Here is a 13385-nt window from a genome sequence, read left to right as displayed (position 1 = left end):
GGTAACACATTTTCTTCATACATTCGTTAGCACGTGTACAGTCTACGTTTGTTCGCAACTGCAAGTAAACAAAATTTGTTTTACTAATATGGATACTTTTGAAGAACAACAAACAACTGCTCTTTTTCTGCTCACTGTGGCAAGAAGACTGCAAGTACAGACCCAAAGGGAAAGAAGGAGAAAGAATAGATCTTGTTAGACCAAACAGTGGTTCAAAAGGGACTGGTCCAGGCATCAGAAAATAGCATACACCCACTTCCAAAGGAGTCGCAGCTCGAGGATATATCGGCAGTTGCTTGTTGATCTATCGGAAACTTACACACACTACATGATCGTTAGGTGGAATGATCGGAAAATATTAAACAGTACGACCAACCAAATGAGCCAACAATCGACACTTTGGAACGACTTTTGACCACACTAACCCTATTTCCGACCAATTGGTCGTATGTCAGCTGACCTAGCCATAGTTAAAAGGAGGTACAGCTGCCTTAGTAAAATAGCAGTTATAGCACATTACGCACAGGTGTAATAGTGTTGAATACTATAGTAACTGATAAAGAAAAAATAACAGCATAACCAGAGGACATCAGTGTGAATAATTTTATTGTGCTGTGAAACTGCTACCCGATCTTTCTTATCGCATACACCTAAATTTATCAAGCTGCGGGTTTCCGGTGGGTTTGAAAAGTGGAGATGTTGCCTACAGCAACCAATCAGATTCTAGCTGTCATTTTGTAGAATGTACTAAATAAATGATAACTAGGGGCCTGATTCATTAAGGATCTTAAATGAAGAGGATTCTTATTTCAGTGTCCTGGACAAAACCATGTTACATTGCAAAGGGTGCAAATGAGTGTTCTGTTTTGCACATAAGTTAAATACTGACTGTTTTCATGTAGCACACACATATCAACTTTAAATTTCAGTATACAAATAAGCTATCAAGTATTTGTGTGCTGCTTGAAAAAACAGTCAGTATTTAACTTATGTGCAAAACAGAGCACTCATTTGCACCCCTTGCAATGTAACATGATTTTGTCCAGGAGACTGAAAGAAGAATCCTCTTCATTTAAGATCCTTAATGAATCAGGCCCTAGAATCTGATTCGTTGCTATAGGCAACATCTCCACTTTTTCAAACCTGCAGCTTGATAAATTTACTCCTAGATTTTGTCGACAGCATTCACACTTATTCATATGTTACCACTGGAGTGCGGCTGGACTTATTTTCTGGATTATACTGTTTTATTCTAATGATACAACGTGGTTTGGAACGATAATCGTTCATCGTTGAAGCGTACACACTAATGCGATATTGGGCCAAACAGTTGTTTACGTGTGATTGGTCCAATAGTTGGGTGAAAAACCTGTAGTGTGTACACTGCCTAACTAACCTATATTTTTTAATGAGTCCTCTATGTTTTCTGGACTGCTTAACATGTAAAAAGAGGAGATGGTCTTGGAAAAATTACCTGTTAGTTTCAATTCAAAAGAATCACAAAAGACTGTAGTGCTTTAGACATGTCCAGGGCCAGATTAACCGCAGGGCTTTCTGGGCTATAGCCCATGGGCCTTGGGCAGCTGGTGGGCCCAAAGATTGAATGTGGCAGCCATTTTATTTTTTTATTATACATACCGGCGGCCCCATCCCCGACTGTCACAATATGACGCCATTCCCTGTCCTTAGGCAGCTAACAGCAAATCTAATGCTGTTAACTGCCAGGCTGCTGTCAGTGCGGAGGTCATGTGAGATTATGATATCATGTGACCTGACCACGGCACCCACACTGACAGCAACCAAGAAGACAGAGGTGCCGACCAGAACCTGCAGAGAGGCCGGAGAGGAAAAAAACAGGCAGCAAATAGGTAAGTTATTTTTTTCTATCAGGGGTGAAAAGGAGGAGTGGAGCCTGCAGAGGTGATACAATGGGGCTGAGGTGGCAGGGGGACATTTGTATGTGGCATTATGAGAAGGGAGGGAGGACATGTGTGTGTCATTATGAGGAGGAGGGAGGACATGTGTGTGTCATTATGAGGAGGAGGGAGGACATGTGTGTGTCATTATGAGGAGGAGTGACAATGAGTGCTGTGTCATTATAAGGAGGGAGGAGGGGCATGATGTGTGGCCCATTATGAGGAGTCGCTTGACAAATGGAGGCCTCACAGTACCGCTAGCCCAGGGGCCTACAATGTCTTAATTCGGCCCTCAATATGTCCCGTACAGAGCTTCTAACAATAGCCCTGGTTATAGATATTTATAAAGTCATCTATTTAAATTTAAGATATTTGTAATAACAGAGATGTGCTTAACCAGCAAATACAGTAAATAAAGTGAATAGGTATTTACTATACTTGTGCCTATACCCTTTTCCATACATCAAATAGCCAGCTCACAGGGATAAGGAAAACCGGTTTATACAGGTCTAGACGTGGGAATCTGAAGGAGGAATCCACCAATGAGACATCGAGTTCTTGGGAGGTCAAGACCCTTCGACCTATGAATGAAGACCTTTATACTGTAACTGTGTATCTTTGCGATGTCACTGCTTTTTACAACTGTACTGTGTATAAATTGTTCACTTCTGGCTTTGGAATCAAGAGCGTCCTGATAGAAGCTTGTGTTAGTGCTAACAAGCGCATGCGTATGCATACCAAACTTTGTCTTATAATACTATTGCGAGTAATACCTTTGTGCTTTGGAACCACAGCAATCGCATCGTAGAATCTTTATTTTATACTATAATACGGATGTAACACTGTATAATAACCTTCAAACTTTCCAAAATAATCCTTGGCGGATAGTCATTACCTCATTAGACTGTTCGACTCGGAATAAATTTGGGATAAGTGGACAGCTACTGCAATTTTTAACTCATACAAACATATTGATAATAAGTTTAACCTTTTAATAATTGCACACTGCAACACCATAATATATGATTTAATTGCATATTTATAAAGCCTGTGCACCAATGTGCAAGAGTCGGTCTGATGTTGGCTCTCCAGATCTACACTACTCCTGCTATGATCAATTCCCACAAACAAACAATATATACTATAAACTAGAAAAAACTAGATAGAGTATCCGGAAGAACTAGGGATAAAAAAAACCTTCAGCCTTTATATTGGGGAGGAGTTTCCAAAGGTGAAATGAAGAAAGCTCTCTGTGTTCCCATATGCCTCTAACATGTGGTACATAAACAAGTGTAATTGGTAGAATGTACATTCATAGACAATGAGGAGCTGTATAGTTATGTCTACAATCTGTTCTTCCTTACTGCAAATACATCTTCACTTCCACACAAAGTATAAATATATATTTAATAAATGGGGGAGGGGGAAATAGGCAATAGAAATATAGCAAACATTTGAAATTGAAAATCCCATAAAATAGTGCAGTTAGTCTGATGAAACACTGGTACCATCTCCCAAGGTTGTCTGATATAGTGATCCAGTTTTCTGGAAAAGCAGAGTACATTTTATTCCCTATAGCTCTTATTTGTTGACATGGAAAAACATTTACTATATTTTAAAAGATTGCTATTTTCAACATTTGATCCCTATTTATACTTCATCATTGTTTACATCTATTTTTAGTTAGCAGTGAATTGCAGCAATGCAAAATATTGTGATTGCACAAATACTTTTCTAGCTTAGCCTTGACGTGTCCGACCTTGGATCCCATATTGTGACTCGTCTGCATGTTTATTTCACTACCTAGCTGTAGTGCAAGTTTGATTTGTAGGATGCTTCTAATGAAACCCATTTAGACAATAGAAATTGAATATATATGGCAATAAAATCTAGATAGTGGTTGATTGGTAAGGATAGCAGATGAGTGAAGGAAACAGAGAAAGGGTTTCTGCTTCTTTTAGAGAATAAAAGTCCTTACTACACTACATACCCTACATTACTACCCTACATTACTGTATTACATACCCTACATTACTACACTACATACCCTACATTACTACCCTGCATACCCTTCATTACTACCCTATATCACTACATTATATACCCTACATTACTACACTACATACCCTACATTACTACCCTGCATATCCTACATTACTACCCTACATACCCTACATTACTACCCTACATTACTATGCTACATACCCTACATTACTACCCTACATTACTACCCTATATACCCTACGTTACTATCCTACATTACTGCACTACATACCCTATATTACTACCCTACATCACTACACTACATACCCTACATTACTGCACAAGAAAGCCTACTTGTACTACCCTACATTACTACCCTATTTCTGCACTATATACCCTACATTACTACCCTACATTACTACCCTAAATCACTACACTACATACCATACAGTACTATACTACATAGCCTACTTTACTACCCTACATACCCTACAATAATACCCTACATACCCTACATTAATACCCTGCATTACTACACTACATACCCTACATTACAACCCTACATTACTACCCTACATTACTACACTACATACCATACATTACTACCCTACATACTCTACATTACTACCCTACATAACCTACATTTCTATTTTTACTTTCCCATGGTGTAAGCCTGGGGAATCATAAAAGCTGAGCTTCCACCACTGGTTGAGGGTAATTTTACTATTTGGGAGGGGAGGAAACATTTTTTCATGGTATTCCCTTTTCATTAAGTTTGTGTTGAACAAACTTGACACAAAATTACAACCACAGATTTATATGAAAAACATGCAAAATAGTTGTTCTTATTTTATATTTTTCCCATTTCAATACACAGGCCTTCTTAGGGTAGAATGAGCAATTTGCAATATTTATAAAAAAAAAAAGATTCTCTTGGACAAAAAATTTGGGCATTAGATTTGTGCCAAAGACAATATTCATGCATCAGTTGAAAAGCATGAAAGGCATTACAGGTGGCGCTATGTGGTTTTCACGGTGCACAGGTGTTGAATTCCTATATATTTCCCTGATTATATTGCATTTATATACAAACAGTGAATTCAGTCAGAGCCGGGACCCCTTCTAAAGTCTACTTAAATCTAGCTATGAGTCATGATGCTCCTTTGGATAGTGGAATGTCAAAACATCATTAAAAGTTAACACTCAAATGCTTTATCCATCAAAAGTTGGATTATACTTTACAAATAACATCTTTGCTATATAAGTAGCTAAATAGCACGTATCTGTGTGCTTTGTTTGATGGTCAGTAGAATAAGTTGATCATGATTTGTATGCCCATTCCCATAATCACTTCAAACTTAGTGGGACAAGGTGTGAGCTTGCAGCCCGAGTCACTAAGGAAAGTAAGTCAAAAAAGGGAGTAAATGTTCTCCGGGACAAACCATGTTACAATGCAAGGCGTGCAAAATAGTTTATTATTTTGCATATAAGTTAAATACTGGCTGTTTTTTCATCTAGCACACAAATACTTGATAGCTTTATTTTTACACTGAAATTTAAAGCTGGTCTAGGACATGCCCTACCTCAACTTTAAATCTGACCCCACATTTTAAATTTACCTCCCCCTCCAATGCAACATGGTTTTGCTCAGGTACAAAGTTACTCCTTATTTATGCTTTGTGCTCCTTAATGACTTTTCAGTGGCTAGCAGTGTTCAGTGGTGGAACTATCAGGGTGCAGGGTGCATGTACCCAAATTTGGCTATGGGGCCAAGCGATCCACTGTTTTACCCCTGGCAGTGTTCATGGTCCTCCATCCATTTTGGGTAATAGAAAATGAGCATGCACAATACATTTTATAAGGAATCAATTATCCTAACACAACACCTGTTACCATATATATGTATCCTGAGATTCTGAGCTGAATTAGAATGAAATTTCTTAAAAGTGCAGCTATATAAGTGATTTCTTAAGTTTCAATTCTTACCGAGGACCAGTGCCTGGAGTATCACAGAGAAGGAGATTACAGCATTTTTTTTCATAATTAATAAAATCTGATATAAAATGCTGCACTATGTGGGTTATTGTAAATGTTTAGTTCCAAGGTACACCGAGATATGTCTATTCATCATATCCACTGGTGCGTTGGGGATGCTGGTGCACATTTTCTTGGAACCCCTCAAGCCAATAACACATTTTCTTGGAACCCCTCAAGCCAATAAATATTGCACAAAAGATATTAAGAAAGGTTAAACAAAAATAAAGTGCAGTGCCACTTATGACAACGCTTCTAACTAAACAATAGGTTTATTATACCATGTAGATTTATACTATACAAAAGCAGATTTCATATACTACATAAAATGTTCATATATATTTGCCATTTATATACTTGTTTGTAAATATTACATGAATGCTACATAAAATTGTGATATGACATTTAACATATGTTGTTGAATGTCAACCATGAAAATCCTGCGTTTGCTTCTGCTACACCCTTTACATTTGAAATCCCCATCTCCTACATTCGCTGCTCACCTATGACCTCAAAGCATCAAACAAAAATCCTTTTTTCTCCGCACTACACTATATCCTCTCCCCCTGCGACGACAACAGGAGGAAATGGATGCGAAAAAAACTGCTGTGTACTGTTCATTTTTAAAAGAGGTGCAGATGGCACAGAACCTCAGCTCTGTTCAGGCAGCTCCCGCATGAAATGAACGGAGGTGTTTGCTTCTTAAATTTCCTGCATTATCAACACAACACAAGGGGAATATCCAGTACAGCCCCAGCAGGAGTGAGTACTCTCAAACAGTGGGGTCCACTCATATGGGTAGATCACATTTCTGCTAGTTGTGGGGCTGTGGGCTGATGACTAAAAGTTTCATTTGTGGATGGATATAACCTTAAATAAAGATAGACATCTATTACGAACAGCAGATGTATGTCAAAAGTCTTAAAAGTAAACTATATTAATAAACAAATAAATAAAACACATACATAAAAGTAAAGTAGACTATTGGTGGATCTGAAGGATCTTTTGTAACATCAACTTCTAAGCTACTCTGTTTTTTAACCAACTGAGCTATGATTTTACAAAAGGCTTAATATTAACTACAAGCATAGCTTATAGAATTAATTTTGAAATATATACTTTGTAAGCTATGCCACGTTTGTATAAGATGAGCACAGTGAATGCTACCTATCACCTTAACATTCTATCTATGCTCACATCAATGACTAATTCTCTAAATTTGGCAGGTCCATGATCTCTTCATATTTTAAAAGTTGTTTAGGAAAAAAAAACATATGACCAATACATAAAGTCACGGTTTCTAATGAGCTGTAACGAAGACGTTAGCTATATCCTATGTAGTTAATGTCACAAGTTCTTCTGTTAATAACAAATCTTCCTTAGAATTTTTATTCCTTGCACAATCCCTATGGTCATGTGCAAGGAGCAGCGATTAAATGGAAAATAGGGGACTGGTTTTAATGTGGAATTTCCTGACTATAACCAGTGACAGATTTAAATGGCAACTGTGATTGGGAAAACCCAAGAGAATATAGATGTCACGTATGCAAGTTTGTATCTAGTAAAATGTAAACTGTCAAAACTTGAAACAGTAAGCGTCTTTTACAAACTTTATCATCATCAACATTTATTTATATAGCGACAGCAAATTTCATAGCGTTTTACAATTGGGGACAAACATAGTAATAAACAATACTAGGTAAAATGTTTACTCAGTTTAGAAGGTCACTCAATATTCAAAACCCAGCATGTTTTTGCAAAATGCCTTTTACAACAATCCAGTAACTTTTATACTAAACAATTGATCTATAGGCGATCTGGACTGTACCGATATTAAAGCGCTTATTTATTAACTTATCCAGAAAGATAGTAGGTCAAATGTATTTTTAGAAAAAACTAAAATATATAACAAATATATATATTCTTGTCCTACAAAATTAAATATCCTTTTTTGCCTGTGGGCACTTGTAAGTGCTAAAGGAGGAATACTTTGCACTGGTGTACATTTATTTTCTTTACTACCCTCTGACCTATAAGATCCGTTCTGTTACTTGACCTAATATTCCCACCTTGTCTCTTTTTAGTGTACTATATTAATATAGCAATGTATGTCATAGGGCTTCTCCTTTCAATATAAAAAAAGCTAGCTTAAACAATTATTAAAAATACATTTGTCAGATTAAATCCATCAACTTTCCGGATTTCTGAAATTAATAAATAAGCACTTTAATATGGATACATTTCAGATCACTTATAGATCAATTGTTTAATATAAAAAATACCGGATTGTTGAAAAAAGACATTTTGCAAAAACATGCTGTGTTTCCAATATTGGGTGACCTCCAAAGCTGAGTAAACATCATTCCTGAATTGTGAAATAAAATCAACAACACGCAGAACTCACCTCTCCCATTGGTGCCACTTTGGGGGTGGGTAGTGCCTCACTTCAACCTAAGTATTTCTGTAACTGTCCCTTCTACTATAGTACATAAAGAGCATTGGCAGAAAAGGTTACTACAATGTTGTTTGACAGTGATACAATCAATATCTTGTGTATTTGGTCGGCTTGATCAGTCCAAGATCACAGGTCTACAATAGTAAGATAAACCAAAGTACTTTTGAGCTAAAACTGCACAGAGAATTAAAATACTGCTGGATTCACACGAAACAATTAGTGTGAGCTGCTTCTGGGGTCATGGCCATTAATCAAGGCTACCTTTATTGGAACATCTTCCCTAAAAACATTTAAATACAGTAATAAAATAAGTAAACTCTTATAAGATAGAAGACACCACAAACATACAGACAGCACTTTTGTTCACTGAAGTCAAAAAGCTTGAGATTTGCATAGTTTTTTGTTGCCATAATACATTATACTACCTTAGCCCCCTAAACTGTGTCCTAGACATCCAAGAAAATCTGTATCACACCTACTGTACAGTCATGGCCAAAAGTTTTGAGAATGACACAAGTATTGATTTTCACAAAGTTTGCTACTTCAGTGTTTTAAGACATTTTTGTCAGCTGTGCTCTGGTATACTGAAGTAAAATTACAAGCATTTCATAAGTGTCAAAGGCTTTTATTGACAACTACATTAAGTTTATGCAAAGAGTCAATATTTGCAGTGTTGACCCTTTTTTTTGAAAAACCTCTGCAATTCGCCCTGGCATGCTGTCAATCAACCTCTGGGCCACATACTGACTGATGGCCGCCCACTCTTGCCTAATAAATGCTTGGAGTTTGCCAGAATTTGTGGGTTTTTGTTTCTTCACCCACCTCTTGAGGATTGACCACAAGTTCACAATGGAATAAAGGTCTAGGTAGTTTCCTGGCCATGGACCCAAAATTTTGATGTTTTGTTCTCCAAGCCACTTAGTTATCACTTTTGCCTTATGGCAAGGTGCTCCATCATGCTGGAAAAGGCATTGTTTGTCACCAAACTGTTCTTGGATGGTTGGGAGAAATTGCTCTTGGAGGATGTTTTGGTACCATTCTTTATTCATGGGTGTGATCTTATGCCACATTGTGAGTGAGCCCACTCGCTTGGCTGAGAGCAACCCCACATATGAATGGTCCCAGGATGCATTACTGTTGGCATGACACAGGACTGATGGTAGCGCTCACCTTTCCTTCTCTGGACAAGCATTTTTCCAGATGCCCCAAATAATCTGTAAGGAAATTTATCAGAGAAAATGACTTTACCCCAATCCTCAGTAGTATAATCCCTGTACTTTTTACAGAATATCAGTCTGCCCCTGATGTTTTTCCTGGAGAAAAGTGACTTCTTTGCTGGCCTTCTTGACACCAGGTCATCCTACCAAAAGTCCTTGCCTCACTGTGCGTGCAGATGCACTCACACCTGCCTTCTGCCATTCCTGAGCAAGTTCTGCACTGGCGGTGCTCCGATCCCGCAGCTGAATCAACTTTAGGAGACGGTCCTGGCACTTGCTGGACATTTTTAGGTGCCCTGAAGCCTTGTTCACAACTATTGAACGTCTCTCCTTGAAGTTCTTGATGATCCGATAAAAGGTTGATTTAGGTACAATCTTACTAGCTGCAATATCCTTGCCTTTGAAGCCCATTTTATGCAAAGCAATGATGACTGCACGTGTTTCCTTGCAGGTAACCATGGTTAAAAGAGGAAGAACAATGATTTCAAGCACCACCCTACTTTTGAACCTTCCAGTCTGTTATTCTAACTCAATCCGCATAATAGTGTGATCTCCAGCCTTGTCCTCGTCAACACTCTCACCTGTATTAATGAGAGAATCACTGACCTGATGTCAGCTGGTTCTTTTGTGGCAGGGCTGAAATGCAGAGGAAATGTTGTTTTTGGAATAAAGTTCATTGTCATGGCAAAGAATGACATTGAAATTAATTGCAATTCATCTGATCACTCTTCATGACATTCTGGAGTATATACAAATTACCATCAAAATAATATTTGTGTCACTCGCAAAATTTGTGGCCATGACTGTATGTTATCCTACAACATTTTTTTAGATTTTGTTCTTTTTAGATTTTTTTTTTGTTTTCCTAAATTAAGGCTTTTCTGCTTAGTGGTTTTGTGACTGATTATAGTTTCCAAAAATAAAAGTAGGGGAGTGGATCTCTAACTCCTATTACATCACTGTACTTTCAAATGAAATGGTTGGAATGTAATAATGTATACAATTATTTATACAGTGCCAAAAAGTGTAACAGTGGAATATTAGTGAGAATCAGTCATTAAACTTGAGTACAATGTACACATTGTAACAGCAGACATTCTTTTCTTAGATCTGAACAGCACATGATTGTAATGATTTCAAATGTTCCACATAATTTCACGTCAGGCGCACAATCTCATGGGGTGTCTGCTAGTGGGGCTTTGTTTTTGTTTTTATTCACCCATCTATTGCCCTATTGCTTTCACTCTGCTCCTCAAGTTATCTATGAGCCAAACATTATGCTGCACTGCTTTTCAAATGTGTGCTGTTTTCACCTCACAGTAAGTGTGGATGTGGTAAAGGGACTGGATAGGATGGCCTGACAAGGGTCCACAATGCTTCTGAATTACAGCTTATCTGAAGAGACTAAATGCCTTCTAAACAACCCCTGCTATTTAACCTACCCCTAAATTGTTCTTTGAAACCCTCACTGTCACTTGCTTTTAGTTGTGGTCCAGTTGTGCTGAAGGATTGCAGAGGATGAGTTGGAATAACACCCCATGCCCATCAGATTTATCCCACATGCCTTCTGCTGTCCCACCAGCCTTTCCCTCACATGCCCGACTGCTCGTCAGATTTTCTTTCATATACTTGCTGCTCCCCACCAGCTTTTCTCACATATGCCCCCTGCCCACAAGATTTTCTCTCCCATGCCTCTCTGCCCACCAGCGTTTCTCTCTCTTGCCCTCTGCTGCCCACCAGCCTTTCCCTCCCTTGTCCATTTGTCCGCCAGTTTTTCTCGCACATGCCAACACCTGCCCACCAACTTTTCCCAAATGTGCCCCTCTGCCTACAAGCTTTTCTCTTAAACGTCCTATGCTTCCCACCAAGTTTTGCCTCACATGCCCATCTGCCACTAACTTTCCTCTCACATGCTCCCTGCTGACCACCAGTCTACCCTCATATGCCCCTTGCCCACCAGATTTTCTCTCACATGCCAATCGCTGCTTATCAGCTTTTCTCATATATGTCCATCTTTTCATCAGTGGTCAGTGTGCCCCAAATTACCCTTCTTACCTAATTACCCGGCATTGCTACGCAGAAACACTCAGCCTCAATCACATGAGGCTGAGTCACTAGAGTGACAGAGCATCAGGAATGACTTCCCTCCTCTTTGGTCAGTACACAGTACAGCCGCTGGGCTAGAGATGTGTTATACTACTATAAAACCATCAGTCGGCGGCCCGGCAGCGCAATCGTTCTGACCCCCTTCCTTCCCGGGCCTCCTTTAGTTTCCAGGCCATCAGGATCTGCTTCAGTTTATTATCAATAAAGAAAAATGGCCAGCGGTGGGTGGCAGACGGGCCGCCTAGGACCTCAGACCCTAGATTACCGTTAGGCCGCCTGCACCGACCGACTGATAATCTGGCCCTGTGCAAAGGAGAATGTTGTAAGTGCAGATAAGTAAGGGTTTCAAACTCAAACACTGGGCCTGATTCATTAAGGATCTTAAATTAAGAAATATATTATTTAAGTCTCCTGGACAAAACCATGTTACAATGCAAGGGGTGAAAATTAGTTTTCTGTTTTGCACATACGTTAAATACTGACTGTTTTTTTCATGTAGCACACAAACATCAGCTTTAAATTTCGGTGTACAAATTAGCTATCAAGTATTTGTGTGCTACATGAAAAAACAGTCAGTATTTAACTTATGTGCAAAACAGAAAACTAATCAGGCCTTAAGTTTGCTTTACGTATTATAATTTATCATTATCATTTATCATGTATTACTTATACAAATATTCGTATAGCACTACCATATTGACAGGGTACATTGATTCAATCACTTCCTTGCCGCCTCATTTAACATGCCATATATATAGACTCCATGTGGCATGGCACTTCCTCAGCTCAGGAAAGTAGCTGAGAATCACAAAAAGCACTTACTTAATTTTTACCATGGATAATGCCCTTGGGTAGATGTAAAATGTTAGTCATCATCATCCCCATTTAGTCCTAGTGGAGATGAAGCAAAGCAGAAAATTAGCCTCCCAAGATGCAAATTTGGCACGGCCGCTAAAGTGTTAAGAACCATACCCCAAGTTACTCTTCCCATTTCGTCCTATCCCATTCCTATTTTCCCTTTCCTATGTTTAAATAATTATGTGCAATCCTCACCGGACATGTTGTAATTCTTCCACTGTTTTGCTAGAGTTATGGATATCTATTACGCTTTCTAGAAAGCCCATCTGTTTTATATTTAAAATGTCATGTTTTAAATATTTAATTAAATAACTATAATCAATATTGTAATATATAATACGATATATAATTATATTATTATTATAAAGATTTAATATTATATGTATTTAATTAAGTCATTTTTTGTACAAGTGTTATGGTTATTATGTAAACAATACTCATCTCTTTTGTATACGCACACTTTTGTATTATACTTATGTTGAGTTTTATTCTGTATCAACATGAAAAAAAACAAAAACCCAACATGGGCTGTGGGCTGTGCATTTGTAGCTACCTAATTATTGATGAACATGCAATAGAAAGATATTCGTTTGCATAAGTTCTTAATACTTATACTTCATATAAAGAAAAAAAAACATATATGTGTTATTACAGAGAGCTAAGGTTCCCCGGTATCTATCATTCTGATTTATCCCCAGTCATCAGTGACTCTCCTGACCAGTATGCAGTTGACTTCATGCTGATGTCACTGAGACTCAGAGAACTGAGAGTAGGAATGCATTACAATGAATTGATAATTGTATTTATTACTTATTA

The 13385-nt window shown here is 38.1% G+C and overlaps 1 protein-coding gene across 3 annotated transcripts in view; it reads left to right on the top strand.

Moving 5' to 3' along the window:
- DLC1 (DLC1 Rho GTPase activating protein) overlaps window positions 1-13385 on the top strand; it is a 393767-nt gene that overhangs the window by 333869 nt on the left and 46513 nt on the right. The window lies entirely within an intron of this gene.

This window comes from Mixophyes fleayi, chromosome 1, assembly GCF_038048845.1.
Source record: "Mixophyes fleayi isolate aMixFle1 chromosome 1, aMixFle1.hap1, whole genome shotgun sequence".
Lineage (NCBI taxonomy): Eukaryota > Metazoa > Chordata > Amphibia > Anura > Limnodynastidae > Mixophyes > Mixophyes fleayi.
This window is presented reverse-complemented; position numbering and strand designations above follow the sequence as displayed.